This window comes from Mauremys mutica, chromosome 8 (assembly GCF_020497125.1).
Source record: "Mauremys mutica isolate MM-2020 ecotype Southern chromosome 8, ASM2049712v1, whole genome shotgun sequence".
Lineage (NCBI taxonomy): Eukaryota > Metazoa > Chordata > Testudines > Geoemydidae > Mauremys > Mauremys mutica.
Window position 1 is genome coordinate 46701833 of NC_059079.1, and position 21833 is coordinate 46723665.

At 40.3% G+C, this 21833-nt stretch overlaps 1 long non-coding RNA gene across 1 annotated transcript in view; it reads right to left on the bottom strand.

Moving 5' to 3' along the window:
• The window catches only part of LOC123376354, a 72910-nt gene extending 55008 nt beyond the window's left edge, over window positions 1-17902 (bottom strand). The window contains exon 1 of the long non-coding RNA XR_006581757.1: window positions 17589-17902. This is a non-coding gene — a long non-coding RNA (uncharacterized LOC123376354). The remainder of the gene's footprint in view (window positions 1-17588) is intronic.
• Between the last annotated feature and the right edge of the window lie 3931 nt (window positions 17903-21833).

Consider the following 21833-nt stretch of genomic DNA (forward strand, 5'->3'; position numbering starts at 1 on the left):
TTACTGAGAAGAAGTCAGATGCCTAGGTTTCAGAGTATAGTATTTCTTTTAAAGAAAAAAAAAGCGCTAGTTTCTTAATAACCATATCCCAATATTTAGAACTTACAGTGAACAGGGAAATTTCTAAAAGTTTTCATTATTCCCTCCCTCCCCCCCCACACACACACTTCGAGCAAGTAAAGAGATTTTTTTTCTTTCACGTTTTGAATTTAAAACATATTTTTAAAAGGAAACATTCTAAGCTTTTTTTCAATCTCTCCCCCCCTGCACTATAGTTGTCAGTAACAAATATTCCAAAGTAAAATATATAAAGTAGTTTATATGTGGCTATGTAGTAACCAGATGAGTTCCATCAGTGAGACAGAACACATGTTTTTTCTTTGTAGGGGTTTGTATGCACAGGGCACATATGATTCAGCTCCTTGATAGAAATATACTACTATTAAAGGCAAACAATATATACAGTGGCAATTCTTATATTGTATCCATCTGATAGGTTTGGTTTATAACTATTTCTTTCTTAGTACCCAAATTGGAAGAAAGATGGGAAAAATCTCTTATTTGACAATATTTACATAGATATTTGACTCATTTCAACCCTTCCACTGAAGTGAAGAATATTTTCAGGACCATTTCTGCTTCTATTGAAGTTGTTAGTATCTGTTTTTGCTATTGTTGACTAAACATAGCAACAAAATATAATGGATAAACTCAGACCGACTTCAGTGGGCACCTGCCCAATCAACAACTGTTCTGCCTGAAAAAAAAAAAAGATGACAGTGTGGTAAAGTAGATTATTTGGTTATTTATCATATCCCATTAATGTAACAGCCCTCCTGGAAAAGGCATAGTTAAATGTTTTGCTCCTGTTCAGTGTCTAAATTTTGCTTGTATGTTAACTTTTATAATTCATATACATGAATCTAGGCCAGGATTATTCTCTCATAATTAACTAAATTATTCATCACAGTCCATGTTTACTGTATGTAACAGACACTTTATTTATTGAAAGGCTGCTTTGGCTTTGACAGGCTTTTGTTACCATTTCCACTTAGATTAATTCAATAAATTATCACACATTTACTTTCCTTGGATCATTTCCTTAACTACTCTGCTATTTCCCTTAAGACCATTTTCATACAGATATTTGCCAGTGCCGCTCACTCCATGCTTTTTTGGGCACAACTGGAGTGTTCTCACAACTAATTGAAATAATTGCAGAGAAATGATCTGTAAGCTGTGCAGAGGGACATACACAGTGGAAAGTGTGTATGTACTGCTACTGTAGTGCTGGTTAAAAACTGTATTTTTCCAATCTTGGTTATATAACCATATGACTATACTTTATACAATCTAATGCAAGCACCATAGAAACATTTGTTCTGGAATTTTGCAAAACACCTAGATTTAACAAACAAAATGTAAAAGCCCTTTAAAAAAAATCTGCATTTAGAGAAGACTTTACAAGGAATATATGGGTAAACTGGGTTGGTAGGCACAAATCCTGGAGTAGCTGCATAAATAAGAACATAAAAATGGCCATATTGGGTCAGATCAAAGGTCCATCTAGCTCAGTATCCTCTCTTTCCACAGTGGTCAATGCCAAGTGCCCCAGAGAGAATGAACAGAACAGGTAATCATGAAGTGATCCATTCCCAGCTTCTGGCAAACAAGGCTACAAACACCATCCTGCTGATCCTGGCTAATAGCCATTGACTGATTTATCATCCATGAATTTAATTTAGTGCTTTTTTGAACCATGTTATAATCTTGGCCTTCAAAACATCCTCTGGCAAGGAGTTCCACAGGATGACTCTACATGGTGTGAAAAAAATGCTTCCTTTTGTTTTAAACCTGCTTTCTATTAATTTGGTGGCCCTTAGTTCTTGTGTTATAAGAAGGATTAAATACCACTTCCTTATTTACTTTCTCCACATAAGTCATGATTTTTAGACCTCTATCATATCCCTCCTTAGTCATCTTTTTTCCAAACTGAAAAGTCCCAGTCTTATTAATCTCTCCTCATATGGAAACCATTCCACACTCCTAATAATTTTTGTTGCCCTTTTCTGAATCTTTTCCAATTCCAATATATCTTATTTGAGATGGGGGGGGGGGACCACATCGGCACACAGCATTCAAGATGTGGGCTTAAAATTGATTTATATAGAGACAACATGATATTTTCTGTATTACCTATCCCTTCCTTAATGATTCCCAACATTTGGTTCACTTTGACTGCTGCTGAGTGGATGTTTTCAGAGAACTACCCACAATGACACCAGGATCTCTTTTTTGAGTGGTAACAGCTAATTTAGACTCCATCATTTTATATGTATAGTTGGGATTATATTTTCCAGTGAGAATTACTTTGCAGTTATCAACATGGAATTTCATCTGCCATTTTGTTGCCCAGTCACCCAATTTTAAGAGATCCTTTTGTAGCTCTTTACAGTCTGCCTGGGACTTAACTCTCTTAAGTAGTTTTGTATCATCTGCAAATGTTGCCACCTTGCTGTTTACCCCTTTTTCCAGATCATGTATGAATATGTTGAATAGGACTGGGCCCAGGACAGACCCCTGGGTGACACCACTATTTACCTCTCTCCATTCTGAAAACTGACCATTTATTCCTACCTTTTGTTATCCCAGTTTACTGTGCTTAAGAGCCTTTGTTGAGGGACCTTGTCAAAGGCTGTCTGAAAATATAAATACATTATATCCACTGGATCTCCATTGTCCACATGCTTGTTGACCTCCTCAAAGAATTGTAGTAGATTGGTGAGGCATGATTTCCCTTTACAAAAACCACGTTGACTCTTCCAACAAATCATGTTCATCTAACTGTCTGACAATTTTGTTCTTTCCTATAGTTTCAACCAGTTTGCCCAATACTGAAGTCAGATTTACCGGCCTGTAATTGCCAGTATCACCTCTGGAGCCCTTTTTAAAAATTGGCATCACATGAGCTATCCTTCTGTCATCAGGTACAGAAGCTGATTTAAAAGATAGGTTACAAACTAGAGTTAGTAGTTCTGCAATTTCACAATTTAGTTCCTTCAGAACTCTTGGGTGAATATCATCTGGTTGTGGTGACTTATTACTGTTTAGGTTATTAATTTCTTCCAAAACCTCCTCTAATGACACCTCAATCGGGGACAGTTCCTCAGATCTGTCACCTAAAAATGATGACTCCGGTTTGAGAATCTCCCTCACATCCTCAGCTGTGAAGACTGATGCAAAGAATTAATTTAGTTTCTCTGCAATGGCCTCATCGTCCTAGATTGCTCCTTTAGCATCTCAATCGTCTAGTGATCCCACTTTTTTTAAGCAGGCTTCCTGCTTTTGATATACTTAAAAATAATTGCATTACTTTTTGAGTCTTTGGCTAGCTGTTCTTCAAATTCTTTTTTGGACTTCCTAATTATATTTTTACACTTCATTTGCCAGCGTTTATGCTCCTTTCTATTTTTCTCACTAGGATTTAACTTCTACTTTTTAAAAGGATGCCTTTTTGCCTCTCACTGCTTCTCTCACTTTTTTGTTTAGCCATAATGGCTCTTTTTTGGTTCTCTCACTATATCTTTTTTTTAATTTGGGGTATACATTTAAGTTGAGCCTCAAGTTCTAAACAGTTCTAAAACTTCAGAGCTATGCTCTAAAGCTGCATACACTCGATATTTAGGGCTGCCATTTTCAAGTAGGCCTACAGGAATTAGGTCACCAAATCTATGGGCTTTCAGTAAAAGGTCAGTGCCTAACTCCCTTGAAAACCAACAAACCAGCACTTTAGAGCTAAGAAATAGAACAGGGAGAGATCTCTGCTACATTGTGCTTCCCAAAGTCATTGGGAAACCAGTGGAAGTTACTGCAGGGTCCACATTTCTTCCACTATGTGCTGTGGAGTGGCTCCTGGAAGAGGATTCTCTGTTCAGCTCCCTTGGGAAAAGCCATGGCAACATAGTTCTAACATGATCTATACTTTACACCAGCTGCCTCTAAAATGTCTGCTTGTTATAGATTATTCAGCTGCTAGCTGAATAAAAGCTGTTCAGAAACCGGTTCTCTTTAACAAACACCTCTTAAAAATGACTGATTCCATGCATCATGGCAGTAGGAAGCATGGGGTTTGGGTGGCAATAGGGAAGCAAAGGGCCTCTGCATGAATAAGCCTTACCTATCTAATTCTAGATCTTAAGGTTTATGCTTCTGTCCATCACCACAGTTTGAGTGACTTCCACATGAAAATAGCTGTAGTGAAGTCCTTAGTGGACTCCCTCATTCTAGAATGTCCCAAAGTAGTCATATGTTCATCCTGCATTTTGTGAACTGCCTTGTCCCACAGCAGTGTAGTGTCATGGTGGTTCGTAAAAATCAAAATTTAGTCTATGGTGTAGTTGCAGCTTTCTTTGAAAGTTAGGATCAAGGAATTAAACTGCCATTGGAAGCTGACTGGGAAAGAGTGGAGAGACTTAAGCATGTGGTGGATATGCTCACAGCAGCCTAAGCCATGCATAAGGGGGGCAGCTGAATTCTGTACCAGCTGGAACCTGTACACCATTTTCACATCAGCTTCAGATACAGTGAGATATAGTCATCCAGCCAGGAGGTGACAAATGGCTGGATCGCTAAATAGGAATAACCAACTAAAGGAGATTTTGGAACTCTGATTGCAGGACAGTTGGAGAACTGCTGCAGAGCTCTGCTTACCCCCATTACTCATTATCAAGATTGACCATTCAGTGTAGAGGTACATCACTATCCATACTTTATCCATGCCTCCAAGATAACACACACACTTATCTTTTGGAGGCAGCCCTTGTTAAAATATGGCTAGTGATGCAAATATACACAACCCCCTCAAAAAACCCTCATGGATTTTTTTTTTGAGGGGGAGGGGGCGCTCATGCATCAGAAGCTGGGAACTAGGGAATGTAAAACAAAAATACTTTCTCTTAAGTATTGCTACAGAGGGAAGGCAACACTACTTAGTAAACACACTCATATTAAGTGCATTTCTCTGAAAACAGTTATGTGATTTTTGTGACAAATATGCTACATAGACTGGTAGTGGATAACAATGCACAGCTTGAGTCAATGGTTTTGAGAAGGGGGAGATAAGATGAAGATTTTTTCAGGTTGCTGAGAAAGGGATTCCTTCCCTGGGAAATTCTTTGAAAATATCTAGCTTGGTGAAATCTGTTGCTTTTTAAAAGAAAAAAGCACTTCCTTTTTCTGAAATGTTTTTGTGAGCTCCAGAGAAGTCATCTGAAGCAGGACTGATATTTCATTACCCAAGGAAGGGATAAATTCCTTCAAAGAGAGCAACAATACCCTATTTGGCATAAGAAGCTTCAATTTTTTGAGGAGATGGGTAGCGGATTAGTGAACACTGATAAAATAATTCCTGCAATGGACACATATCAAGTTGGTCATTGATGTAGTACTGCTCTTATCAATAAAAAGAGCAAACACAGCAGTGTTCTAATATATGTATCACAATGATGTTTAAGCTGTCAGTGATTAGGACTCCAACTAGAAAGTGTCTAGCACATTCTGTCCCCTTGATAGGGAGTGGAATTGATACAGATGTAGGATGAAGGTGGGTGTAGCTAGATCATTGAATTTAGGCATTCCCACTTGTATTGAAGATGTAGGGAAATGAGCTATGGTCTTAGGAACAGGCCTCAGGAAGTATTCATTAAAATGAATCTAGTTAGCATTTTGCTGCTGCTACTTCTCCACAAAAATATCCTGACAGTCCATTATTCTGCAAGCTCAACCGATTGATCGGTGTGTGATTACAGGGCAGTTTGGATAGAAAAATAGCTGGACACCATGCTTTTGGTTTTTATTTATAAGTGAAACCAGGACAGCAACTTGGAAATATAACATTTCAGGTCTATTAAACTCATATGAATCCCACAAGGTTTGGCAGAACTTTAAAGCTATTCATTTACTGGTGTTGCCTGACACATTTGCAGAGTTCAAAGCAGTGTGTGCAGATCACGAGACTCTACTGAGGGTCTTGCCACATGGGAAATATAAAAAACATAAGAATGGAAGCTAGTGGTCCTTCAATTTACAAGGGTTTTGATTAATGCTGCAATAAGTAGCAAGTTGTGAGTTTAAAAAAAAAAAGCAAACACAAACATTCTATCAATAGACCAATTTCAGTGGATTAAGTCTCTCCAAAGGATTTACTCAGTGTTATTTATACAACTGTAACACCTGGGTCCCCCAGTCATGGACCAGGACTGCATTGTACAAACAGAGCCAGAAGATAGGTGTCACACATACACACTTAAATAAGGTTTAAGACATGCAGCCTCCTTTTAGCTGAAAAGAGAGACATATTTAACTTGTTTATGACAAACATTACTTGTTTAATCAGAGTATAAAAAAGTCACTTTCTCAGTGTGTGAGATTGGTGTACAGATATCAGAGATCCAGATTAAATGCTGGTAATGTACATGCATTGATGAAAGCAAGCAGAAGTGACAAAGAACATTAATCCCGCTATGAGTGTCTGTCTGTTATTTGTCACCCATGATCACAATTTGGGAGTATGATCAGCTTTCACCAATAGCCAGGACAGACATTTGCTTTTGATGAGGATGTTGTAACCATTTATTTCCTTGATATCACAAATCATACCATCATATCACCCCCAAATTATATTTTTGCAATGTGCTCTGTTTGGGGCTACATCTTAAATCTATCTGGACCAGAATGTAGCAGTCTGCTTAGTAAGATGGGTGTCTTGCCCTGAGCATATTACAGTACTGCTTTATGATCAGCCCTATAGGTGGCACTTCAATTGCTGGTTGGACATATAAAGATTTAAAATGATCAAGTACATGCCTGATTTAGAAAGAGAGTCACTCTCCACCTGTGATGCTTTGCTAACTGCAGCTTCAGAAGTCACCTGAGCTGAAGCTCACTTAGGATGAGAGAGAGCTACTGGAAGGTTGTTCCCAGCCTCCAAAAGGCTTTGGAACCCATTAACCCATGTTGTCTGAAATAGCTTCAAGTTTGATGACTTAAGAACCATCTCAATGAAGGGGCTTAGAAAACCCTTGATGGTGTTTGAGGGGTATTCCTTAGGAAGGATGGAGTATTTCCCCCTTTTAAAAAAAGTGTAAGTTTGTGCTGCTGCATCTCAGGAGGTTGCTGCTAGTTGTTTCCTTTAGGTGTGTTTTAAAATTAATCATCAGTAATGCCTCAAACTTGCAATATTTATCTTTCTTGCACTGTTACAAATCCTTGCTTTGCCTTCCAGCACACCAATATTTGCCATGAACCTGGCAGTCTCAGACCAAAGTCACTACCACTTCAAGTTTTGCAATAAAATCCTTAATGGATAATGAAATATTTGCTATCTTTTTCTTAACACGACTCCAGCAGCTGGAGATGAATGCAAGAATCTCAGTTTCATTTACTACTTTTAAAAATTGTAATCTGAAGAAAAGCTTGAAAATGTGAACCTTAAATGCTCGAACCTCAAAAGGCAAATCAGAACCACCTCAAATTTCTTTTAATCATGATTTTTGGGGACCTGCCTCATCATTTCTCAGCACTTGAGGCTGACACCACAGAATCAGACACGTGTGTGAGGAGGGGGAAGCAAAAAGCAAAGAAAAAACATCTGGTGTAAACTGACAGGTAAAGGACATACCTTCCTAATCCATCAGAGCAGGATTGGAAGACGCAACCATGCTGACCCTGCCAGGTTTGGGAGCCTAGTTTCCCGATGGCAAGCGGGAAATAGGCCTGGGCTTAGCAGAGTTACAGAGTAGATTCAATGAGGTAATCTTTGCTCTGTAATCCATTGCTTTTCTGTAGTCTCAAGCCTCAGAGTGAAAAGTAACAATCCCTCTTTTCAAATAGGGACACCTTTCCCTCCAAAAGTGTTGAGATTTAAACACTCACTTCCCGCCCCAAACAAAAACAAACAAAAAAAACACACCAAAAAAAAAAAGCCACACACACACACACCCCTTTCCCATGCAGCAAAGGCCAGCCACAACTGCAGACCCTATGCTCCCCCAGGAGGACACTGTCAGAGACCAAGATACTCCAAAAGGGGTGGAGAGAGGTTGGGTCATGTTTCCATGTCCCTCTCCAGCTAGTCTGCAGACCTTTCCAGCTCTGGGCATGGATGCTTTACACTGCAACCTCCCAAGGGGTTGCACAGGGTATGATAGGGAAACTGCAGGGAGACTTTCTGCAATGCAGCTACACCTCCACTCCCCACCCATATCATCAGTTAAGGTCAGTGCCTCATTGGCACAGTCTTCATCATTCTATAGCCAAGTTCTGCCCTCCCTACTGTGTACAGATCCACTGAAGTATTTTATCTAAAGAAATAGAGTGTTGGGTGATGCGGCCATTGATTTTGATAGTGAGTTTATTAAATGAATAAAGAAAGCAAGACAATAAAAGTAAAACAAAGGTGAAGCTAAGAGGTAGGGCACACTTAGATTTGTTCTAATTTTAATATCCTGTGAATTCCATCTCCTAAATTTTGAGCGCAAATTATAGCTGCTGTTCTATTCTACCCACCAACAGCAAGTCATTGCTAGTTTACACGATCTCAAAGGGCCAAGTTCATGAGCAAAGCTCCCAGCTGAAGTAGACAGGATTTGTCCCCATGTAAGTACATTCAGGACTAAAGAATGGAATCCTGATCCCCAATCTGCAGCAATGCCACTTTACAGTCCTTATTAATGCGGGTGGGGTGGAGGGAGTAGAGATGTGATCCACTGCTGGCTCTCATGCCAGATTTTGGCTGGGGGTTCCGTACTGTTCATGGATCCATAGGCTTTAGTCCCATCATACACCCCAGCCCATCTGCAATCTGAACCCATGCTTCTGCTCAGAGGATCATGTTAAAGAAGTATGGGCTGGATGAATGGACTAAGGTGGATAGAAAGCTGGCTCAACGGGTAGTGAGCAATGGCTCCATGTCTAGTTGGCAGCCGGTATAAAGCGGAGTGCCAAGGGTCGGTCCTGGGGATGATTTTGTTCAATATCTTCATTAATGATCTGGAGGATGGCGTGGATTGTACAAGTTTGCAGATGACACTAAACTGAGAGGAGTGGTAGATATGCTGGAGGGTAGGGATAGGATACAGAGGGACCCAGACAAGTTAGAGGATTGGGCCAAAAGAAACCTGATGAGGTTCAACAAGGACAAGTGCAGAGTCCTGCACTTAGGACGGAAGACTCCCATGCACTGCTATAGACTAGGGACAAAATGGCTAGGCAGCAGTTCTGCAGAAAGGGACCTAGGGGTCACGGTGGACGAGAAGCTGGATATGAGTCAACAGTGTGCCCTCCTTGCCAAGAAGGCTAACAGCATTTTGGGCTGTATAAGTAGGGGCATTGACAGAAGACTGAGAGATGTGATCATTCCCCTTTATTTAACATTGGTGAGGCATCGTCTGGAGTACTGTGTCCAGTTTTGGGCCCCACACTACAAGAAGGATGTGGAAAAATTGGAAAGAGTCCAGCAGAGGGCAAAAATAATGATTAGGGGGCTGGAGCACATGACTTATGAGAAGAGGCTGAGGGAACTGGGATTGCTTAGTCTGCAGAAGAGAAGAAGGAGGAGGGATTTGATAGCTGCTTTCAACTACTTGAAAGGGGGTTCCAAAGAGGATGGATCTAGACTGTTCTCAGTGGTACCAGATGACAGAACAAGGAGTAATGGTCTCAAGTTGCCGTGGGGGAGGTTTAGTTGGATATTAGGAAAAACTTTTTCACTAAGAGGGTGATGACGCACTGGAATGGGTTACCTAGGGAGGTGGTGGAATTTCCTTCCGTAAAGGTTTTTAAGATCAGGCTTGACAAAGCCCTGGCTGGGATGATTTAGTTGGGGATTGGTCCTGCTTTGAGCAGGGGTTTGGACTAGATGACCTCCTGAGGTCCCTTCCAACCCAGATATTCTATGACTCTACCCGGCATAGGGTTGTGCACTGTCCCCTTTCATTGGCTTTTTGCTCCCTAGTCTCACCATGTCCTACACAACGCAAGTATAACATTTCCACAGGCTTTTAAACCAGGAACACCTATGGAAGGGAGCAGAGCATTTTGCCTAACATGCCCATAACCATAGAAAGTTTCCTCCAGCTAGAAGCAGTTACTTGGAATCTTAATACAGTAAAGCAGTGTTTCTCTATGACTGGTCCATGGTCTGGCACTGCTCAGTGGCAGCCCCTTTGCCAGTCCCTGAGATTTCCCTGACAGTTTAGAAAGTCAGCAAGCCAATCCCAGGTATAAAAAGGTTGAAAATGCTGCAGTAAAGGAATTCTCTTTCAGAACTCTGCTACTCTGACTGAAAAAAAAAGGGTTTTTTTAGCCTTTCCATTGACTATAATGCTTTGAATCTCCGTCTACAAGGGAGTCTAAAAAAAAAAAGATGTGAACCTTTTGTTAAAGGTGACAGATTTCTTCTCTATTCACTTATAGTCACACAAAACATCTTAAAATACAGTGTGGTCTTTTATGACAATCAGACATTTTAAAAGTTGTGAGATCTCAATTCCTTAAAAAAAACAAAACTTGGTTCTTAAAGCAAAATATCTTTGCTTTTTAAAAGAATGTTCTGATAAACCTAATTTCAGTTTTGAACATACTCCAAAACAAGTCTGGCCTTGAAGATACAGCTCTGTTCAAGATTCCCTCCCCCCCTCACCAAAGGATGGGCTACAAAACAAAGTTGTTCCCCCTCCTATCCCCATGACTTAAGCAGAAATTCTCATTGTATTCCCCAGTTTTTAAACTTTTAAATTTGTACAGATACACAAAGTTAGAACACAAAGTAAAATAAAGATAACGTTTAGCAGTATCTTGGAGAGCTTTTAAACTCACAGGACAAGATATTCACTTGGAATACATGTCCCAGACCTGAAGAAGAGCTCTGTGCAAGCTTGATATCTTCTCTCTCACCAACAGAAGTTGGTCGAATAAAATATATTACCTCCTCCACCTTGTCTCTGTACTACTGACGTCGTATTCAGGGCACTGAGGCCAATACCCTTACTATTGTACAAGTACCTCTGAAGCTTTAATACACATTAAGAACCTTCATTTTACCTTTCATCCAAATTATTTTATTTATAAATAAAATAATTTGGATGAAAGGTAAAATGAAGGTTCTTAATGTGTATTAAAGCTTCAGAGGTACTATATATATATATATATATATATATATATATATATAGTATAGTATACTATATATATATAGGCCAAGTGTTACACCTGCTAACACCAAGCCTGAAATTGACCCTATTATATCTTCAGCAGCACAGGGCACCTTAGTATTCTGCCTATGACATTTGGTCTTAATGGACTTTGGTCTAATAGTGGTTTAGTGTGTGGGTGTTGGTGGCCTGTGATATACAGGAGGCCAGACTAGATGATCTGGGGGTCTTAAGATCTGAGTTTGGGTTAGAAGAGTGCACCTACTGAACCATCCTGTAAGAAATGGCCTGAATTAAAGCCCTGGAGCTAAACCCTTCTGAGATTGAGAAATTCAGATCTGGACCAAAAAAATATGGAGTTTGAGTCTGTCACTAGCATCCTTCATCAACCTCATATACAGTGTCCCTATGAACATGCATGCTCCCAAGCCAGATACAGGCTCTTTCAGAGGTGAGATTTACACAATAATATTGATTTAATAGTGCTTTTTAATACTACAGATGTAATTTGTTTGTTTTATTCTAGTTACTGTGCCTATTCTATGCTGTTCTTTTGAAAGGAAAATAATCTCAGCTAGGTTAATCCCAGTTTAAAAAAGCCACACACAGAGGCAGGCACGTACACACAAGACAATTTCTTAAGGCCCAATTTAAAATTGTGCTGAGCACCTCTTCGTATTAGTCCCCAGTAGTACCATTCAGATTTGGATGGAAATACATTATTTATCAGACTAGAGGATGAAGTCCTTAGACAAACAATAGATACTGCAATTGAAAGCTGATCTAATTATCCACATAAAGCAGGCCGGATTTAGAAGGATCAGGTCAATCAATTGTCTGTTGCCCAATTCTATATAAATTGTTTTCTTTGAGGCATTTTTAAATAAAGCTGTGTCTAACATCTTCTTTAAAAATCAGCCAATGTCACTCCAAGATACCTGCCGCAGATGGCTGCAAGCAACAGAACAGCGATGGCCATACCTGCTGCAAAGCCTCTGTCATTTCAAAAAATCAGTTTTGTTTTAATCAATATCCAGTTAAATGAGGTACCTGACATTTTTCAGCATATTATTTGTTATAGGAGCTGGGCTGCAAGTAGTTTCCGGTGACATGCATTTTCCATCCTCTCTTATAACAGCACCAGACAGGAGTGATAGCAATATAGTACCAAATACAAAAGCCAATATTTTTTTTCAGCTTTTCCTTTACTTAAGGGGTGAGATTCTAAAGGTGATGTTTAGCTGTGCAGACATGGGCAGAGGGAGGGGGCTTCAGCGGCATACCCATGTGGTCATTCAAGGATCTCACAATAAACACTTTCACCCAAAAGAACACACAATTTTTGTTCCTTGCTCCCACTCCAGAGCAACTGCCATTTAGAAGTACAGATCCCAATTCTTGGGTCCAGCTACCAGGCATTTGTTGCAAGTCATGATGCTTGGGTGGGGTGGGGGCACTGGTGTCTTTACTTCACCATTATAACTTCCCAAATGTTTCAGCCCCTAGCATAAATTATAACAGCCTCAGCGTTGCTTCAGTCTACACCTAGCTGCCTACAATGTACCCAAAGGATCATTCCAGCAGCCAGGAATAACTAGAGAGCAGATGGATTCTGGCTATACATCTATGTCAGGTGTTGAGAAGGGAGATGCAATAGAGCTATTATGGTGGCTCTACACCAACCAAGGATACTTGATATGCCTGGGGAATGATTAGATAGCTAGTTAAGCACCTTTATGGTACCTTTGCTCAATTACAACCATGGATTGTTATCTTAAGAGACATGATAACTAGGCTTATAATATACAGAGACTTCATTAAAGATCGTTAACTTACAGTTTGACTAGCCCCAAATAATTTACTAAATAATGCTTCTAATATGACTGAATATTTTGCTTTTGATATTAGCTAGCTCTTTTAACAACATTAACTGGATTATATTCAAATTTAGGCTCCATTGAAGTCTGTGGTTTAATATGTCTCCATACTTTACTTTTTAATTACTAACATAGAATTAACAGTCCACAGATCTTGCTTTATGTCAATCACTCCCACTTTTTCCATGGCATGTCTAAGATTTACTTTATCTGCAAAGAAATTTAATTTCCTTGGTGAAAGGATCACTGGAGTTGTCTGGAAAGAAACCATCCTATTAACACACACACACACACACACACACACACATTTTGGAAGTCATCTTCACTCACACATTGTCATGGAGGCATTTACAGCAAAAAAATTTAAATTAATGGCACAACTAATACATTTGCCCTTAAAATCAGGAATGTCATTAAGTGAGCCTCCCCCCGAGTTATAATAGTTACTTCACCTTGCTCTGGAACAGTGGTGGCCCATAAAGGGTGTCAATTTAATCTAAAATAATTAGATATTGTTGTGACAGGACCCCCAGGATGCAGCCTGGGACTGTGGGACCACTGTGCCTCCTGAGCTCTCTCCAGCCTGGGCTGTCCCTCATAATGCTTTGCTAGTAACCAACAGCAAACTCCTCCAGAAGCTGTGATCACGCAGCACAACAGCATGTGGAGCCCGCACACGCAGCTAGATTGCATAAATGCTCACAGAGCCACTGATGAATCTCACAGAGAACAGCACCAGAGCCAACTCCCCCCAGCTCCCAGCACTGTATCTCAGGAATATACCACCTTGCACTGCTCAAGATGAGCAGATTTGCCAGACACTTCATACAAACTCGCTGGTAAAGATCAACAGTTAAACAAATGTATTGACTACAAAAGATAGATTTTAAGTGATAGGCAAAAAAATCAGAGTTAGTTACCAAAAGAAATAAAATATAAGCACACAGTCTAAACTCTCAACCCTATAAGACTGGGCAACAACTAGACTAAGTTTCTCTCACCCCACTGGATATTGCAGTTCATAGTACACAGATTTCACCCTTGAAATCTGGGCCAGTCCCCTCAGTTAGAGTTCTGACTTCTTTGAAGATTTTATTCAAGCCTGACTGACAGCATCCTGAAGTAAGGACTGCAATGTTTAATCAGCAGTCAGGTTTGTCTGGCGAGAAGGCACAGTACTTTTTCTTAACTGCACCTCAGCTGAGTCTGCTCAGGCTTGAACTACCTACCTCACCCTGAACATGACTTAATATAGGCACAGTATAATCACGCATATGGAAAGCTCCCTTTTTGGGCTTGGGCTGAAGCTAGCCCGATACCATGCTAGCAATATGAAATCTGAAGGAATATCTGAATAAAGAGAAAAGACGCCAACTTCAGAGTTGGGCTGTCCCAACAAGGGATCTTGGATCTGAGGCAGGACTGAGCAGTCCTGAGATGGGAACCAGCCAATTTCCAGGAGAAGGCTTGGATTAGACAGTATTATCTAACACCATTAAGACAGAATTAAACTACAGAAAGGGGGAGTTTAACCCTACATAGACAATCTATATACATTGTGTACATGTGAAAAATCTGTTCAAGATGCCCTTTTCAAGCTTTATGTCCTCTCACTAGCATGGTCACTCCCACACTACTAATACAATACTTGTCCTTACAATAGGCAGCAGGAGAAACTGAAACCCTACAAATGCATCACCTGCATTCATGAGATTGCATTTAAGCCCTCAGCTACATTCCGTTACTCCCAACACACCCACTGCACACTTCAGTGTGGCCACAAGTGTAGAGACCTCTGCTCTTCAGTGACAGAAATTTATGTGGAGCCTCTCTGACAAACAGTTCCAGCAATAGTGTTCAGGCTTTCTAAACTTCCTTCAGTAATCCCCAGAATCTAGCTGTTTCAGCTGTCACTTGTCCCCATCTTACTCACTGCTTTCAAGTTTTGCCCTTTTTAAAAAAAAGTTCCTCCCACATGCCTCTAGCCAGCATCTCTTTACACAGTGTTTCCCTTACCTCTGAATGAGAGATACAACCAACAAAGTTGCATGCATAAGGTAATATGAAAAGATTCCTCTCTCATCTTCATATAATAATCTTGGAGGTGCAGCCCAGAACCCCTGGTCTATTAGAGAGAGAAATGTTAAATAAGTATAGCCTCAGCAATATGGGGGATACATTTTCATGGTTAAAATTCTTTTACCAATTAGAATAGCTATTCACAACGCTGTACCAATTTCAAAGTACTCAAGGAGCATTTATGCGTAAGTGGTGCCATAACACATCGGAGAGCTATATTTTATCATATTTTAAGTGCATATTCAACAATACTGTACTGTTTTTTTACTTGATGAGAAACTTGGTTATGGTTTATCTCCTCTCAATGTCAAGTACACAATAGGCACCAAACAAAACTACTTTACAGTTCCTCAGATTGTTACTCTTTGTTCTAGGGAACACCTAAGGATTGGATGTATGCTTATATTTGCTTCCACCTTCAGGGCTTATAGCCCTTGGCTCGTCAGGCCTGCAGGTGTTGCCAATCCTCAGGCCAGCATCGGGCCTTTTCCATCAGCCCAAATCTGCTTCCTTTGATTAGAGCTGAACAGGCAGGGGCTAATTAGGTGCCTTTGCACCAGCATCCTGCTACAGGGTTCATTGCCTGAGTATGAGGAAACCTGAATTGTACCATGCGTGGCACGCTCTGAACTTTGAGAAATAAAGGATTCTGATGATCAGAACTATCACTTTTCTAGGTAGCATTAGCAGCAACTTGTGGATAATTTATTCTATGAAATAACATACCATTAGGAAGAAGCAATATTTATACAGACACCAGACAGCAGTGAGACTGACTGAGAACTTTTGAATTCTATACAATACATTCCAAGTTCTATTTTAACATGGAACTACTTTATAATAAAATTTCAGCTCTGACTTCAATTGGCCAGTATCAAACCAGTAAGGACTGAAAGCCTGTCGTGAATATCCTCCTTGTCTGAGCAAAGGGATTGCCCTACTGGATCAGACCCATGATTCCATGCAGTGCTCTGTTGACACCTGATGATTCATTTGAAAGGGTTTAAAAAACAAAATGCACAATAGGTATAGATGTGGGATAACCTACCTCTCATAGTAGGTGTCCTACTCATTCCTAATAAGTAAGGATTGGTTTATACTTTGAAATATGTTTACTATCTCTTCCCATATGTATTAGCATTAACTATTATAATGCCAAATATTCTTGCTATCCATATAAATGTTCAATCCCTTTTTGACTCCTGCTGAACTTTTGATCTTTGTTACATCTTTTGCAATGAGTGCCACTGTCAAATTGCCTGTTACATGAAGAAAACAAAACAAAACTACATTTCCTTTAATCAGTTTGGAATCTTCCACCTTTTAATTTCATTAAGATATCTTGTATCTAGATATTTATATAATAACTTTTGCTTTTTAATTCAGTCTGGGCCTACATATCCATGGTTAGTCATTGCTGAATTTTGCTGACTGACTTGCAACAGGTATGACTCTCTCTCTGTTTCCCTGCCTAAACCCTTAGAACCTGAATCTCCTCTCCATCACAGCAGTGCAAGTCAGGATTAGGCTATTGAAATCAATGAAGTTACATTGCTTAAAGCAAAATCATAAGTAGGCCCTCCAAAGCCGTTATAATCTGGGGTTCTTACATGCATATCATTCTTTATTTTCTGGAGGCACCAAAGGAGATAAATGGAAGCAGTTAGTGTCTTATGGAATTTCAGAATATTCAGAGAATTTTTAGTGCTTTTTTGTGGCCTGATCCAAAGCCCATTGAAGTCAATAGGAGCCCTTTTACTGATTTCAGTGGGCTTTGTTTCAGGCTGTAAATGCATAGCAGTTGGGCACCATCTGTACCATGGTCAATTAGGGAGGCTAGTATTATTTAGGGGCTTTAAAAATGTAGTCAATTGATTATAAAGCCTGTTCTGGATCTATTACAATAGATTATGTAAATCTGCACCTTTGTTTGGGGGCTTTGTTTAAAAAATGGATTTTTTGCTCAGAACATACCAGCTGTAATGAGAACTCAGGGACATCTTAATATGTGGCTTATTGGAACAATTGACCATAATGGTGTCTCTAAATTTATTATGGTCTGTTTGGTCAATCCAGCTACAATATTCAGGGGAGACAGAGTTAGGTGTCTAACTCACGATGAATTTCAATGAGAGTTGAAACCTTAATTCCCTTTGAAAAATCTCAGCCTCCATCTGTTGTACCTGTTCTATAGCATAGAAATCTTTATGGTATTTCTGTTGAAAAATATTCTAGTGCTTGGGGGGGGGGGGGAAGTACTGGTAATTGTACATGGGGGAAATTTGCTTTTGTTTTACCTTTTCCAAAATACTGCATATCACTAGTGTATGCTATGCAGCAATGGCCTGCAGAATTTTAGTTGAAGAGAAAAGAGAAAAAGAAGAATATGAGCAACATAGAATAAAATTGTAAATGAGTGACTCACCAGTCAGTGAGCCCCACACAACTAAGCAGTTCATTGCAAGACTTTCTCCTTCAGTCACTTCCTTCTGATAGGCATTCAGGCCTTGCGGTGATCAAGTTCTTCTAGTGACTTGACCCTCCAGATAGATCACATATAGTCTCACCCTTCTGGCTTATCACTGGCCCAAACAAATAGTGCCAAAACACAATACTGGCTATCAATGCAATGTCTTCTACCGCCCCCCAGGCTCCTCTTCAATCCAGTTTTAGAGTAGTAGGTTCCCCAGCACTTACTCTCAAAAACCTCCAATAATGCTAAACACTGCTTAAGCCACAGCCACTCATCTAAGGCTTTGGCTACACTTACACTTCAAAGCGCTGCCGCGGCAGTGCTTTGAAGCGCTAAGTGTAGTCAAAGCGCCAGCGCTGGGAGAAAGCTCTCCCAGCGCTGTCCGTACTCCACCTCCCTGTGGGGAATAACGTACAGCGCTGGGAGCCGCGCTCCCAGCGCTGGGGCTTTGACCACACTGGCGCTTTGCAGCGCCGCAATTTGCAGCGCTGGAGAGGGTGTGTTTTCACACCCTGCTGCAGCGCTGCAAATTTGTAAGTGTAGCCAAGCCCTAAGACTTGAGGTTACAGTTCTCTATTACCCAGTTCTGCTTTCACAGCAATAACCCAAAACACTACCTCCTTGGAGCCCTACAATTGTTTCCGGGCTGACCACAGGTCTGCCTCTCCTTCTATAGCTCTTTTCACCTAGAAGGAAAGTACTAAATGCTTTTTCTCCTAAATCAGTCTCTTCCTCCTGAACCTCCTTCTACCTGGATTTTCATTCCTTTTAGGAAACAAACCTAGCTCTTCCGCCAGCTGGCTGTGATAAAGAATTGACGCCGATACCCCTCCAGGTGCAACAAGTGGACTAAGGTCCTGTTAATGCCTTGTCTACCAGTGTGGGATTTAAACACTCTTAACCCCAAAATATACTAATTTCATAGCTGCTTTTTACTCATTTTGCTTAATCGTGGAGTTAGATGTTCCAATATTTGCTTTTGGCTGAGAAGTGCTCATGCAGCTCAGGAAGTTGATATTCCAAGGGAGCTTTACCCCACCTTTGCACTCCTCTGATCCTCTGGCCCCTTTGTGCCATGCTGGTCCCCCAGGAGCCAGGGATTGCCATGATGCAGGTGTCTCAGCCACACCACTTTCCCCAGTCTCTACCCTGGCAGCAAGAGAGGTGAAGTTAGTGTAGAAGCCATTGTGTCATGATGATCTGGCCCCACACCTGAATCTCCTTGCAGAGGTGATCCTGCAGTGGCTGGCTTTGCCTGCTATAGGGCAATTTTGGGTAACTCAATCCCTGGGAAGATGACTGAATGTAGGGGACAATTTAGCCCAGGAACTCCAAAGGGGGGGAGGTGAGGACCTCTACATTCTCCCCAATTCTGTACCTGGTGGAAGAATGTGGCTGATGTGTGGGAAGGAGATTAAAGGTGCATCGTGTCTGTCCCTCCAAAAAAGTGTTGTGAGAGCCACGTCTCAATATACTCTCTCCCTCCCCAGACATCCCTGGAGCCATTCTCCCAATCTGTGTGCTTTATGGGATGAATATCTTGAGAGGCATTGGTATAGTGCTATGCCATACCCTCTCCAGCATGGTTGTATCTCATAAAGGCCTACATTATGGAAAATAATACTCACTACAACTTTGCTTTCTACTTTTTTTTTCTTTAGGTAAAACCTCCCCCCTCCTTCCTTCCTTGTTTTCCATAATTACTGCATTGATAACTGACTACTTTGGCTCCTATTAGAAAACATCCAGTGACTGGGGATGTCTTTATCTATGATATTCCATTAGGAGTGGCAGCAAAGCACCTTTATAAGATCCTTGTAATTCCAAGAAGAAACAGGAGGGGTTAACAAAAAGCAGATCTGTTCCAGAAGACCGTTTTCAACCTCTCCTGTGATAGTGAGAAAACACTGTACATTACAAGATTTTAATCAGTGACAGCTTTTCCCTCTCTGAGCTTGACAATAGGCAGACTGCATTTTGATGAAAGCTATCTTCAGCAGGATCGCTGTCGGACCTTGTTTTGCAATGCTGTGGTGTTTGACTATAAAAAAAACTAAAGCCAAAATAACCACCCTCAAGACAATCAAACAACACAATATTTTCAAAGAACAATGATGTTTAGAATGGTTAGAATGGACAGCTGGCCCAATGAATATTTAATGATTTACACAAGATAGTGACCTTGAAAAACTGCGTTGAGCTTGTGTCATTGACAGAGTGAGCATCATAGATTTACTGTTTTTGTATTCTGCTATTAATTTGTCCATATAGATTCTTTGAATTAGAACGAATCAGGTTGTTGCCTTTTATTTCAGGACTCAATATGTCTTGTTATTTTGATGTGTGTTACATCTACTATTCAGCCAAATCTGCAAATGGTTGAATGATTCACACAAATTATTTGATAAAAACCAGAATTGTTTATCTAATACATTATCTGACAAAAAGCATATACCCAGTTCTAAAATCTACCATACTTTAGGTACAGTAGGACTGTCATCCTGAATACAGTACGGTAAAAAAAAAATCATCTGAACAGGAAGTGTGTCAATTTTTGACAGCAATGTGTCAAAAGATAATTTTGATTTTGTTTCATGTGTTATTAATATATAATAACTTTTATTATATTTTGTTTCATAACAACATTTCTGAATCAAAATTTTCATTCTCCTTTTTAAAATTTTTATATTTTTGTTCCAATTTGAAACAAAAACAACTTTTAAAAGTTGGGATTTCCCATGATCAGCTCTAACCCTGAAGTGGATTGAAATCTTTACCGACTACTGAAATACAGCCACCTCTGGGATGTAATGTCTCAATTATTCTCCATTGAACAATATACCTTCATTGAGGCATTATTATGATAGGCACTGCACAAACACATAGTAAGACGTTGTCCTTACCTTGAACATCTTATGACCGGAATAGACTAGACAGACAAATAGTGGGAGGGGAAACAGAGACACAGAGAGGTGAAGTTACACACCTCAGCAGATCAGTGGCAGAGCATGGAATAAAACCTGTGTCTTGTGTCTCTCACATCACTATCTTAGCCATTAGACCACTCTGCTCTACACTTTTTTTTTTAATGGGATGTTTCACCTGAAACTATAGTCAGGCCACAGGAGCTAATACCAGGGAGATTTAGTTCTTTGGCATCTGGATTACAGTTTTTATGGGGCATGATGCAGAGTTAAGGGTACAATGCACAACTGATTGCTGCCATTCCACCAATCACCTATTGTTGTCAGAATCCACAATGCACCCTCAAGTCTATACGGTTATGCCATTACATTGTAATATACGCGATCATATGCCAGCAATGCCCCTCTGCTATGTACATCGGCCAAACTGGACAATCCCCACAGAAAAGGATAAATGGACACAAATCAGATATTAGGTATGGCAATATACAAAAACCTGTAGGAGAACACTTCAATCTCCCTGGACACACAATAGCAGATTTAAAGGGTTTTGCAGCAAAAAAACTTCAGGACCAGACTTCAAAGAGAAACTGCTGAGCTTCAGTTCATCTGCAAATTTGACACCATCAGCTCAGGATTAAACAAAGACTGTGAATGGCTAGCCAACTACAAAAGCAGTTTCTCCTCCCTTGGTTTTCACACCTCAACTGCTAGAAGAGGGCCTCATCCTTCCTGATTGAACTAATCTTGTTATCTCTAGCCTGCTTCTCGCTTGCATATATATACCTGCCCCTGGAAATTTCCACTAACTGCATCCGATGAAGTGGGTATTTACCACGAAAGCTCATGCTCCAATACGTCTGTTAGTCTATAAGGTGCCACAGAACTCTTTGCTATATTTATGTTTTGCTTTTGATGTAAGAAAGGACAATCATAGAACTGGAAGGGACCTCAAGAGGTCATCTAGTCCAGTCCCCTGCACTCAAGGCAGGACTAAGTATTATCTAGACCAGGAGTTCCCAAACTTGGTTCGCAGCTTGTTCAGGCCGAGAGACGCTTTGTTTACCTGAGCATCTACAGGTACGGCTGCTCGCAGCTCTCAGTGACCCAGTTATGCACTTGAAAATTGTTATCATGGCCCCCCTCAGTCTTCTCTTCTCCAAACTAAAGAAACTCAATTTTTTTTCAAACTTCCCTCGTAGGTCATGTTTTCTAGGCCTTTAATTATTTTTGTTGCTCTTCTCTGGACTTTCTCCAATTTGTCCACATCTTT